The sequence below is a fragment of the Crotalus tigris genome, unplaced genomic scaffold (assembly GCF_016545835.1).
Source record: "Crotalus tigris isolate CLP2741 ecotype Arizona unplaced genomic scaffold, ASM1654583v1 scf7180000024384.25900115:4084858, whole genome shotgun sequence".
NCBI classification, from domain to species: domain Eukaryota; kingdom Metazoa; phylum Chordata; class Lepidosauria; order Squamata; family Viperidae; genus Crotalus; species Crotalus tigris.
This window is the reverse complement of record NW_024100554.1, coordinates 1,732,739-1,746,213: the sequence shown is the minus strand read 5'-3', so window position 1 is coordinate 1,746,213 and position 13,475 is coordinate 1,732,739. Positions and strand designations below refer to the sequence as shown.

At 34.3% G+C, this 13,475-nt stretch overlaps 1 protein-coding gene across 2 annotated transcripts in view; it reads left to right on the top strand.

Moving 5' to 3' along the window:
* RNF19A (ring finger protein 19A, RBR E3 ubiquitin protein ligase) overlaps positions 1–13,475 on the top strand; it is a 33,085-nt gene that overhangs the window by 2,736 nt on the left and 16,874 nt on the right. For both annotated transcript variants that reach the window (XM_039328859.1, XM_039328860.1), the window contains exon 2: positions 1,988–2,114. The gene's annotated coding sequence lies outside the window, so the exon portion shown is untranslated. The remainder of the gene's footprint in view (positions 1–1,987; positions 2,115–13,475) is intronic.

Genomic DNA, 13,475 nt, shown 5'->3' with positions numbered 1-13,475 from the left:
AAAGCAAGGAGTATGTGTATGAGTAAGTGAGAAAATCCACATAATAGTATTGTATAACTTATTGTTGGCAGATCAACCTTACCACCTTAAAATATAAGTTTTGGTGTATTGTGTCAATTCCTCAACATAGGTCATCTTGATAGTCACTGAGAAAAGAGTAAAAGAAGTGGGTAAAAGTCAAGTGGTTGTGCAGGACTAGAAATGTGGGAGTGGCAGTTAATCTTAAATAGTTTTGTTTCTGTCATTCTTTTTAAAAGTGACAAAGCATTGTTGAAAAATAGAAGTGGAAAGCCTGGTTCAAGCCAATTTACTGATTTGAATAGTTGATTGGGAAACTTGTAGTCGGGTTTACCGTGCAGTAGTGACGGTTGCCAGATTGCTATACTAGAACTGAAGCCAAGTGCACGTCATTTCTTTATTCCAGTTCCCTGTGGAATCCATATGCTTATATAGTTTAAGAGTACCCAGGAGTAAACATTCTATCATGAGTCTCAAACTACAAACTAGTTATTTACACTTGTCATACTATGTTAATACAGTAATTAAATCAGAATTAGCATATTTGTAGTATCAATTCTACATCTCATAATCCGTGTTTGTTGGTGGCATGCATAGTCAGATGGACTTAAAAAACTATGTAAAGATGGGGTAAGTTGTTGACACAAATGCCCTTGAAACTTAGTGTAACTATTAAGTATAAGAACAGAATGTTAACATTCTTGGAAAAGTGGCTTTTTGTTCTTACGACAGTGATATTAGTGGGGGGATTTAAGAAATGAAAGGTTGAGAAACATTGTCTTAAATACTTAGGATTTGTACTTAAGTCACTATGGTCAGAATTCCCTACATAGCCTGGAAGGAAATGTAAGCAAGAGGTTCTTAAGGTGGATGTTTCTGTGCTTTCTCTTTGAAACTACATTATTAAGAACTACAGTACAAAAGACTTATGAAAAGAAATTAAAATACTGAAATTGTGAAGTTTGAATTGGAAGCAGTTATTTGATTACATCTCTTTTTGGAGACATGTGCATTTTATTTTAAATTTTTATTATCTTCTACTTGCACAATAAATCTGCTTGCACATTTATTAAAGAGTGTTTTTAGTTGGATATGGCCCACTGTGCAATATGACTGCCCCTGCTGTAATGCTTATCTAAAAGACATGACAATGTTAAATGAATGGGAAAGGAGTGGGGAAATGAAGCTTAGATACCAATGTTTATTCTGGCCACATATGGAAACAGGTAGCCTGTTAGAATTATTGTCCATAGGTAATAGCTGATGGAGAACCAAAGCTGGGTGTTTGCAATATGGAAATGGAATAGTCTTTCTCTTCTCTTCCTTCATTTTGCAGCCTTATGCAAAATTGGCAAATGGGAGAGGAAATGTTGGAGAAAGATACAGCATATTTTCTTTTTCTGATGTGACACATGATTGTATTGTCCACATCTGTTTATGGCCTTCTTTCTCTTAATTGTTTAGCTTTCCATGGTTGTTGACAGGTATTTGCTTGGTTGGATGAAGATGGCCAACTTTGCAGAAAGATAGGATTATTTTTAGGCCTCATTTTCAAACTTCCATTCTCCAAAATAATGTGAGCACAATCTGTAATTTTATTAAATGCCAAGAAAAAAAAGGAAAGGTTTTACTTAGTGTTTATTTGAACACCAGTCATGACTTTTTCCATATTTTCAATGTGCATTTGTTGCCTTGTTTTTACTATATTGTCTGACAGAGAATTATTCAAAACTTGAAAGCTATCCAACTGGACCAATAAAGATATTGCTTCAATATTGTTTGGATTTTTTTCTTCATCTGAGTAGTTATTTTCACTTGTAGTCTGTGCTTGGAAAATTAATAAGGTATAGAATTAAAAAAAATCAAACATTTGACAGATCCAGTAACTTGACAGTTTTTTAATGTCTTAAAGCAATCCAAATATTTTTTAATAATAGAAGGGAACTTCTATTTTACTTCTTTGTTTCAGATCCAAGATTTGTTAACTTAATAAGACACAACCAACTAATTTGTTAGATGGCTGCACTACAAATTTGAGCATGATCTTTGATATTCTACTGCTCGCTGGCACATGGAAGCTTATTTCATTCATTAAGGTAATGTCTTGATTTAATTATATTAATTACACTTAATTTTCATGAATGTAGAAATCTTATATTTTCTGTTTTGAAATAAAGTATATATATTGAATAAACAAATTATTAATATGTACTTTTTCTAAAATGTGACACATTTGTGTTTAAAACACACATGAAATTCTCATTCAGCTTTCTTCTGTAATTTTTAATTTTTCAAGGTCTCTGATAATATAGTAATTAAATATTATAGAATAACTGTTATTAATACAATTTAGAAAATAAAAAAAACAAATTGTTAACAAAATTTTACTAACCACCTTGTTGTTCTCTGTGTAGAGCCATAATGGAGATCTCCAACTCACAGGCTAAATGATCAAAAAGCAACTGTGGTGCTTTGAGCAAGCACTCTTTTAATTCTTAAGTCCTGTACTCAAGCTTTCCTTTATATCCAACAAGAACCATGCATTTCATTCAATGCCAAAGTGAAACAGATTTAGCATATTTATAGGTTAAAAGTAGATCTATCAAGGCATAACCTACTGTTTTCTCTTTTCAACCCTATCAACGTCTTAACAAGTCTGGTTATAGCATTACAGGTAGTTCTTGCTTAATAACATAATTGGGACCACACTCTTAGTCGTTGAGCAAAGCAGTTATTAAGCATCATTGCTTTGCTCAACAACCACAATCCTAGCACTCCTAGATAGTGAAGCAGATGCAGGAAAGAGCTGCATGCCAGAGGGTTTCACTCTGAAATGTTCCTGCAATTCTATGAAGGATTTCCCTTCCTCTTTGCAGGGGGGGGGGGAGGAAATCATTCATGGGGCTACAGGAACCAGCTGACATCTTCAGGACTTCAGCTTTGATCCTGCAGCCCACCAAAGAATTTCCCCTCCACACAAGATTTGAGATTTCAGCTCCCCTCCACTTGAATTCTTCCCTGCCAGCTTCTCCATTGAATTCCTGGGAAAGCTGATAGAGAAGGTTGCAAATGGCGATCACATGATTTCAGGGTGCTTGGGAACAGGTTGCAGATGTGAGCCAGTTGCCAAGCGCCCAAAATGTCAGGTCATGGCAGGCTTGGTGGAGCGAGATTTTACAAAATCTGTTTTAGTGGCCATTATAATTTTGAATAGTGTTAAACAACTAGTCCTAAGTTAAGAACTGCCAGTATAGGATTTGCATGTATAAGTCAATCAAAATAGAGCTGGAAGGGAACTTGGAGGTCTTATAGTCAAATTCTCTCTTCAAGCAGGAGAACCTGTACCATTTCAGACAGATGGCTGTCCAGTCTTTTCTTAAAAACCTCCAGTGATGAAGCACCTACAACTTCTGAAGGCAAGCTGTTCCACTGGTTAATTGTTCTCACTGTTAGGAAGTTTTTCCTTAATTCCAGGTTGCTTCTCTCCTTTATTAGTTTCGATCCATTGTTTCTTGTGTTGCATTCTAGAGTTTTAGAAAATAAGTTGACCCCCTCTTCTTTGTGGCAGCCCCTCAAATACTGGAATACTGCTATCCTGTCACCCCTAGTCCTTTTCTCTAGATTAGTCATACCCAATTTCTACAACCGTTCTTCATATGTTTTTGTCTCCAGGCCTTTAATAATCTTAGTTGCTCTTCTCTGCACTTTTCCCAAAGTCTCAACATCTTTTTTGATGCAGTATTCCAGGTGAGGTCTTAACTAAGGATTTACAAAGTAGTACTAATACTTCACTTGATTTTGATTCTATTCCTCTGTTAATACAAACAAGGATTGTATTAGCTTTTTAGGCTGCTTCTGCACACTGCTGGCTCATGATTAAGTGATCTTCCACTAGGACTCCAAGGTCTCTCTCACAGTTACTGTTTTTGAGCCTAATCTATACTTGTACCTTTGGTTTTTCCTGCCTAGGTGTAAACCTTTTTTCTTAATAACTTTTTAATAAACTTTTTTCCACATTAAATTTCATTTTGTTGGATAGACCCCATTGTTCAAGTCTGTCAAAATCTTTTTGGATCCTGAGCTTGTCTTCTAGCTATTCTTGCCAGCTTAGTGTCATCTGCAGATTTGATGAGTTCCCCTTTTATTCCCTCACCTAAGTCATTTTTGAAGATATTGAAGAGTACTGGGCCTAAGATGAAACCTTGTGGTACCCCACTGCTTACTTCCCTCCATTTAGATGTAGTACCATTAACTACCATTAAGGAGTATTAAGTACAGTAATGATGCTGTTGCTACTTTGGCAACAACATCAGTATAGCATTTCTGCTTTCTTCTGCTGCTCAAGCATGATGAAAAGAGAATATGTGGATATTTGTGCGGTTATCAAGCAACTTCATTTTTAATCTATGCTGTCTTCCCTCAATCAAAGATACTAATTGTTTGGCTAATCATTTAGCTTTAGGATTACCATTTTGTAGTTATCCCCAATGTTATATTAAAATTTAAAACTTGACAGTTGGCTCTAGAGAATGGAGATTACTAGAATATTGCAAGTTTTTTATACTATGTGTTGTTTTTGCTGTGGGATGAGCAGTTGTGTTATGTGGTTTTACTGTTTAAAAACATATAGATTGGTTTACCTTTAAATGTCGCAATCAGAATATTCTGTTTTGATCAATTGACTACCTCATACTGTCCCAAAATTTTCAGAAATGTCTGTGTATACTTGTGAATTCTAGATTCATATATCTGGAAGGGCTATGTTAGGAATACTTGTATAAAAATGAAACAAGCATCAGTTCTGATTAGTTCATGGAGAATGTCTATAAAGTATGCTGTACATCAAGGAAAAGTGGCAAAATTATGGCAAATAGACATGATATTGGCGATGTAACATGAATAGTTATAGAAGATCTAATCTGTAACCTATTGACAACAAAATCAGTGTTTTATGTGTGTGTTATAAACTGAAATAGCGTATATGTATGTGTTTGTTAAATATGTGTAAAAATAAATTTGAATATACCTTTTAGAAGATATCAGATTGTTCTCAGTTGTGAGATACAAAAATATGCCCATGTTTACCAGTCTAGTGGGATTTGCAGTTAAACATGAGTATGTAAGTTTTTGGTCATTCTAAACTGGAATTTTCTTATAGCAGTAAGATTGGTGCCCATACTCAGTTATTTAAAAAGAAGGTAAAGCACATAGTCTTACTATTTTTTTTATAAAATTAAATTAGGGTTGAAATCTATCATAAAAGTAATATTTAATATTAAATAGTTTGGATTTTGTTACAAATATTTTATTATTGCATATTTTTATCAGTTGAATTTAGGCAATCAACATTTTCTTTGTATGTTGCCTTACTATAATTGTGCTCAAAGCAGGATAATCCTTTGCAATATTTAAATATTTGCATTGTAACAGAATGTAACAAAGGTTAAGGCTAGGAGACCTACAAGTTGATCATAAGACTACATTTTGATATAAATTTGTAGTTTTATAACTAGAAATACTAATGACTGGGGTTGAATAGCCTTATAGTACCACCACTTTTAGAGTAGTGAAGGGTAGGATAGGTTTAGATAAGAAACACTTGACATTTTTATCCTTGCATTAGGAAAATCATAGAAAATATAATGGACTATGTTTTATCATTTTAAAAAAGGATAACAAAGGTAGAGTGTATTTTTTCCAAAAATGGAATCTCTGAATAATGCTTGATAGGGATCCCCAAAAGATTGAGAATTAAACTTCTTAAGCATATTTCTTTAACTGTGTTGTTGAAGGATATAAGACAAAGGCATTCTTGTAAAATAAGTCAAACGATTATTGATTTATTATGAAAATGTATAAACTGCCTACTCAACAAATTAACCCACAGTTCTGATTTTTTTTAAATTTTGTTTTAGAAATTTATAAGACTGCCCACCTCTATAACTCTGGGCAGCATAATAATGAAAATAAATATGTGGCACAATTTTAAAAAAATCAAATGCCAAAAATCAAATGCCACATCAAAACCAAAACAAGGCCTGCCACCCACTTTAACCCAAGGCCTTTGGAGATGACCAGATTTTCAAAGCTCTTTTGGACTTGGCTAAATAGGGGCCAGATATATCTCAGAGAGAATGATGTTCTAGAAGGCAGGTGCTTTAACAGAAGGCATCCTTCCTAGGCCCATCGGGTGATTCTGCTTAATGAATGGCACTTGGAGCATGCCAATTCTGTCTGTGTGGAAAATGTAATAAAACAATTCCATATAAAATAGAGTATTATCCAAAATATCTTTCCCTACTGCCAACTACTGAGGACCTTCCATTCTAAAAGCCCTACAACAAAGAACTGTTCTTGTCACATCTAAATGAAGTTAGCAGATATCTTGACTTTAATGGGCAGACTAAGATGCATGAGAGGTAGAGCTAATGGAAAAGCTGTCTTCTGGCTTCTTGTTTCCTTCATGTTTTGGATAAGTGCCCACAATCCTTCTTCTGGCTTAGACCATGTCAGGTAAGCAGATTCAACTGATATGACATCTTTCAAAAAGGTAACAACCCAAGTGATGTCAACCTATATAGGTAACCAGTAACACCTTGAATAGGACCTTGGTGGCGCAGTGGTTAGAATGCAGTATTGCAGCCTAATTCTCCCCACAGCAAGGAGTTTGATCCTGACTGGCTCAAGGTTTACTCAGCCTTCCAGCCTTCTGAAGTCGGTAAATTAAGGACCAGGATTGCTGGAGACAATATGCTGACTCTGTAAACTACTTAGAGAGGGCTGGAAAACACTATGAAGTGGTATATAAATCTAAGCACTATACGAATATATCCTCTCCAAAGTAGAGATTATTCAACTGAATTGATTAATGCAAGCCAATAGGTGAGTAGCTGCATTTTGTGCCATTTGCAATTTCTGGGTCATCTTCAAGGGCAGTCCCATATTGAATGAATTGCATTAATCTAGCTGACCCAAGGGCATGTCACTGTCTTCTTCACGACAAGGATCTGAGTCAGTGTCTTTAGCATCTTCTGCTCCAAGACAAATTTGAAATGGCTGAGCAACTGAAACTGTCAAAGCATCATCTGGGCATGGCTTCCACTTGCTATTCTAGCAGGATCTTAAGTCTGAAAGGACCCCCGGATTAAAGTTCTCTTTGAGAGGAGTGCAGCCCTATTAACAGTAATAAATGGAACTTCCATGGAGCTGGTTGGCTTTTTTCTTAATAACATATCTATTTTGCTGAGATTCTGTATGATTTTATTCCACCCACCAGTTCCTCACAATTTCTAGCACACCAAGTTAAGATTTCTATTGCATTTTCTGTTCAGACTGCATGCCTCAATATGTACCCTGAATAAGAAGGATGTAGATGGCCATCTGGGGCCTCTTTAGATATTTAGGTTTTTGTTGTTGTTTGTATGATTTATAAGCCACCTGACTCCTCAAAACTCTGAGCATCTTAAAGAGCGTACTCCAAAGAGTTTCTCTAAAACTTTAAGAAGTGATTGAAAATTGTTTAGAATAGCTGAATTTATCATTTCCTGAAGAGCTTTGTACCATTACCTCCTTCAAGACTGACAATGTCATCCCTCTTTTCAAGGTTGCATTTGTCACTTTATCTATATTGTACTTTCTTTGCTGGTGATTTATATCAGATAAGGGCATGAATATAACATTCAGATGGCTGAATTCACCATACTGGACTCTGTCCACTTCTTCAGTTGTCACATGTACAAAAGAGTCTTCATATGATCTTACTTCTGCCATCTCTTGAGATTCCTCTTATCCAACATCAAACTCATAACAAAATGTGAGCAATTTTGTTCAGTAGTATGATCTTCTGGACTCACATTTCTGAAAAGACATATCAGTGGGAACAGCATAGAGACATATTAATGTTTTGTCACAGAGTAGGATCAGATATGAGCTTTTACCTGTTGTTGTTTTTTTTTGTCATTCACACTCTTGTTCTTTGCCAGTGTTATTGCAGATATCTCAATCATTCCTTTTTCAAGAACTGTTCAGTAAAACAAGGAATGCCTCAGATCAGTTCTTTGGGGAAGATCACTCTGGTACAGCCTTATCAAGCTCTTTTATTTTCTCCATATTCCGGAGATCACTCAGGCATTCCATACAGCTTCCTTCTAAGTAACTAGGGTATACTGTAGGTGCTGGCTGGGAACAAGCTAGATCCATAAGGTGTTTGGAGCATGCTATCTTAATTGATCCATCCCCCTACAAAGGTTGGTGGAGGCTATGATCAGACTATGATAAAGGACTAACATTAAAATGCTCCAGCATCAATTAACCCTTTGATTATTCTAAAGCAAAGATAAGATGTTATCTCTGTGTGTTCATGGGAATCATATCTGTGCTGAAAATAGGCAAACCTGTGATGGCTATAAATTCCTGCACTATGCCAGATTCCATCCCCAGAGTTGGGAGTTCAAAATACCCCAGAACCAAAGCCTGGGGGAATCTACTACTAACATAATGATGATGATGATGACCACCACCACTATTTTTCAAAGATTATATCCCACCCAATATTCAACTGATTCTGAGCAGTTTGCAGTCCAATCGTACATAAACAAAATCATTAAAACAAATGTTCAGTTATAAGCAATATCAGTAATATATTGTCTGTGCTAAAGAATCATAACTGTATATAAATATATTCTTAAATAAAAGAAATCACTGTGTTACCATCTCCCACGAGGCTTGATAAAGAAGTCAGGTTTTAATAGGTCTCTTGAATCCCAATAATATCAAGGCAAGTTGAACTTTTAGGGTAGAGGAGCTTGGGAAGGGAGTTTGCCAAGGAGGAAAGGTATGCTAGCAATACCCATTTTCATGCATGTATGAGATCTCGTTACAAAATATCACTACTCCTCACCTGCCTTGGTATTGAGGGTGGTGATCTGTCTACCTCCCCGGCACGCCTCCTGTTTGCCAGAAGCTGGCTACTGCTTGTAGCTGCCTAATCTTCTGATTTTCTGTTGAGCCATATATGTGGTGGTGGGTGCATATTCTGTTTTGAAAACACTGGAAGCTCTCTGGAGCTGTCCGGGTCAGCTACCACATGTGAAGATAGATGATTCTTGGCTATTTTTCTAAGATGTCAGAGTTTTAAAAGAAAATCCAAGGTATTTGAATTACTTAGTTGTTATCAATACTACCACTTTTCCAATAATGGCACCATATAATAAAATTGTTAACAATAAGGGTATACTCTTTGTATAAGGGACAGATTTAATAGAAAGAGCTGTAGAGTGATTTCCCAGTTGCCTGACATCACGAGACCTAAGAATTTTTCAGAGCTAGATGATTTTTGCAATGAACAGTGAGGAAAACTTTCAAAAGCAAGTATGAAAAAAAATCTCATGTGTCCGAAGGAACCTTATTTTTTCCAAAGGAAGTATTTCACCCAGAGAGTGTATAAATCTCTTCATCTACCTTATTCATCGTTTTTTTTTTTAATTTTGAATCTTGAAACAAGTAAACACAAATCTAGTAATAAATATGCATTTTAATGTATAGAAAGTTGTGTTTAACTTTGTCGCATGCAGAAGTTGTGTCAACTTCTGCTACTCGGGAATTCATCAAAACATACAGTTTGACCAGTTTTCTGCCTTGTATTTGCAGCTATACTATCCACATTTCTTTATAGAACACTATCACTAACTGCATGAACAGCAACCATTTCTCCTGTGGCAGGAATTCATTTTAGTTGTGTTGCTTCCACTGTGACCATTGTAAGAAATTATTGGGATTACAGTACATATCTCATTTTTCCTTTGATCATAAAATATGTGATACTCATATATACTACAGAGGTTGCTTGGGCTGACAAAGCTGAAAAGGTACCAATAAACCTCTGTCCTAGATGAGAATGTTATTTTTCTGTAGTTTGTTTGAGTGAATTTGCAAAGGTGAGATAGATTGTTCTTTCACTAACACTCACTTTTTACCTGAAACTACATTGTTTCAAATGCTCCCCACTGTAGAATTCTAAAGCAGGGGTTTAAAGACAAGACTGAAACAATCTTAATTATTGATTTAGCAGCATTTGACTGTAAATAACCCACAGATCACTTGTCTATGTTCTTTTTCATAATCAACACTTTCCTTATAAAAGTAATTTCTTTTTATGTCTGATCACATGCTTTCCAATCCATGTGTTTTAGGTTTAATAGTTATAGTCTGAGCCATTTCCTGTTTTTCTGCTGTTATGCTGCCAGGAGTAGAAACTGACTGGTCAGCCATTTTTAAAGACCTTAAAAGTACTACAGTACTGTTAATTGTGAACAGAATTTCTAATAACTGTTTTATCTTTCAATTTTGAAGTGTTGCTTAAAATGGTATTCACTAGAAGTGCAAACTAATAATCTGAAAATTAGAATAAAGTAGATGAGAAGAAAGAAGCCTGATTTTTGTTAAAAGTATTCTTTTAACCTCTGAATGCCTAATTCTTTGTTAGTATTATTAAACTTCAGACTTTTTATTTGTCTGGCAGCCTCAAATTCAAAAGCGTTTGTTATGATGAATGTGCAGAATTTGTAGCTTGCTCTTTCCTTTATGTAGTAATCACACCTGGTGTTAATAGTAGACTACAGTAGTTGAGAACATGACTATCTTCCACCTATTTTTTTCTATGCACAGAAAAGGTAAGGATGTACTTTTATAACAGTAACCTGTGTCATATAATAATTGAGCTACATTTTTATTAATAAATTAGCAATTTAACAAGAACTAACAAATCAGCAATACAAAAAAAACACAAATAAAAATAAAGCATTATTTAAACAAGCCAAAACAATAGTATAATGCTATACAAGCCAGTGGAAGAGGTTATACATGAAAGTTCACCAGAGGTCTTCAAATAAGTTGGATAATCATCTTTCAGAGATGCTTAGTGTCATATTCTCCAAGCATGGGGAGAATTAGATAGCCTGTAAAGAACATTCTAATTCTATAATTCTGTAAGACTAATTTATTTATTTATTTATTTATTTATGGGACTTATATACCGCTTTAAGTGCGAGCACTCTCTAAGCGGTGTACACCAGTAAGCAATGTATATATATATTTACATTGCCCCCAACAATCTGGGTCCTCATTTTACCTACCCCGGAAGGATGGAAGGCTGAGTCAACCTTGAGCCGATGAGATTTGAACCGCTGACCTGCTGAACACAGTCAGCTAAAGTGGCCTGCAGTACTGCACCCTAACTGCTGCGCCACCTCGGCTCTTGCAATATTAAAATCAAAGACAGAATCAAGTTAGTAGAAATAGAGCAGCCCTGACTTCCTTCACAAGAGAATTTCATAAATGAAAGACTTGATTCATTCTTCTTTTTTTAAAAAAATCTTGCTTTATAATAGCTGGCTGTTGAGTGTTTCTTAAATTGCAATTTAATAATTCAAGATTTCTTTTAAATTAATATCTATACAGAAGACCTTGCAAAGCTTTCTAAACTTTGTATGTATTGTAATTTAAGAGTATTCTAATATCAAATAATCTCAGTTCATATTAGCCAAAGGATTATCACATACTACTGAACAATGCTTAGCCTGACAATTGTGTTTCTTTGATTTATACTGCACAAGTAGAGGTCATAGAATTCAATTGCATATGATGTTTTCAAGCTGTTTACATAGGTACTCTTTTGTGAGTGGATATATAAACTCTTCAGTTGAATTGCTCAAAGGATTTTCTAATCATTTAAAAGAACCTGGGAAATATAAAAAATTTAAATATTCAGACAGTTGCACATAGTATAATTGTTTTAGATTTTTAAGAGAAGGGATATCACCATTTTAAATTTTTAAATCACTTTAGCAAATATACTGAAGTAGAATACTATAAAAAAGAATCAGGTTAATTGCAGGTTGGCTGTAATTCAAAATATTTGTCTGTTGTTTTTCTAAAAAGAATATATGACATCACAGGGGCATTGTATTTCATAAGTTACAATTCATTCCACATTGTTCTTATTGAACAGTTTCGATTAATGTGCAAGCATTTATGTTAACTAAATAACATTAACACTGTTGTTTAGTTAATTTAGTTATTTAGTATAGGTGTCTACCTTTCATGTTCCTTTTTGTGATTGTTGACTTTTTGATTTTTAAACTGAATTGAATAATGGTTTAAAATTTTGCCTGTTCTTTTGCCCATACTAATTTCTCAATATTTACATTGGTTTGAATTTACAGTTTCCTAATTGAAATAGGGACTCATATTGACAAGATTCATGTTTTGTAACAGTGTTTAAAAATAAATATCTTAAAATTGTATCTATCTTTTTCTTTTAGATCTATTCTAAGGGTTTGAGCTGATTCAGGCTTGTTTATATTAATACAGTAAAATTATTCATATTTAATCACCATATAAAACAGCAATAATAAACCTGCAGCATTTATTAACCCATCTTAACTATTTTAGCCCCTAAACTCTTTTAGAACTTTTTCTGCCAAAAGAGCAGAATAATGTTCTTTAAGTGAATATACCTGGTTAATGTTTATCTTTTTTACTTAGTACAGATGCTACATATCTTAACTATTATTTAGGAGTTCCACATGGTTCTCTTATACCTCTCTTGTTTAAATTCTTCCAGTTTGAATAAAATTATTATTTTTTTCACTACAGTAGTTTCAGACCCCAGTTTAATTCTAGTTATTCAGTTCTTTAGCTGTAGAATAGAAGTAAACATGTTTGGTTTTGACTTAATCTAATGTATTAACTGAATTGTTGTGATTTCTAAAGTTACTATCACTTAGTAATTGTTACAAATCATGGCTTCTGTTGCATTGAATTTGAACAGGAACATTTAAATGCAGATTCTTAAAATTACACTTTGCCTGTTAAGAATCAGAGTAATTGTATCATCCCATTTCTATCGAAGCCTTTCTGATTTTGTTTCAGGGATTCTAAAATGCTGCATGTTAAGATATTAGTAATTAAATGTCAACATTAAATGTATTGTGTATGAAGGGATCTTTTAAAATGCAACTTTAAATGGGGTGTGTGTGTGTGCAATTTATTCCTGAAAATATAACAAGCCTCATGGCTTACAGGCTTAAAATAAGTGACCTATAGTCATGGACATGTTCTCACATGTTGAATCTGGTTCCTTAATTAGTTTGTTCCTACACAAAATATGATTTATATATTATTGCTTTTGTAATTTCTTGGCTATAGTATAACTTAGGAAGAATGTATTATGGTAGTCTCCTCCCTTTACTTCTGAACTTCGATTACTACTACTGTAACAAATGAACTGTTTGGAAGTTTGACTTCTTTAAGTAATCTATTGTATCCCAATGCAGGGAAACGTTTTCTGTTATTTTTAGGTGTAAGAAGTAAAGATTAATTACTGTTTTAGATTAGAAGCATGTTGTGTCTTTCTTAGAATTTCTAAATTACCTTCCTTCCTCCATAGATAGAGAAGT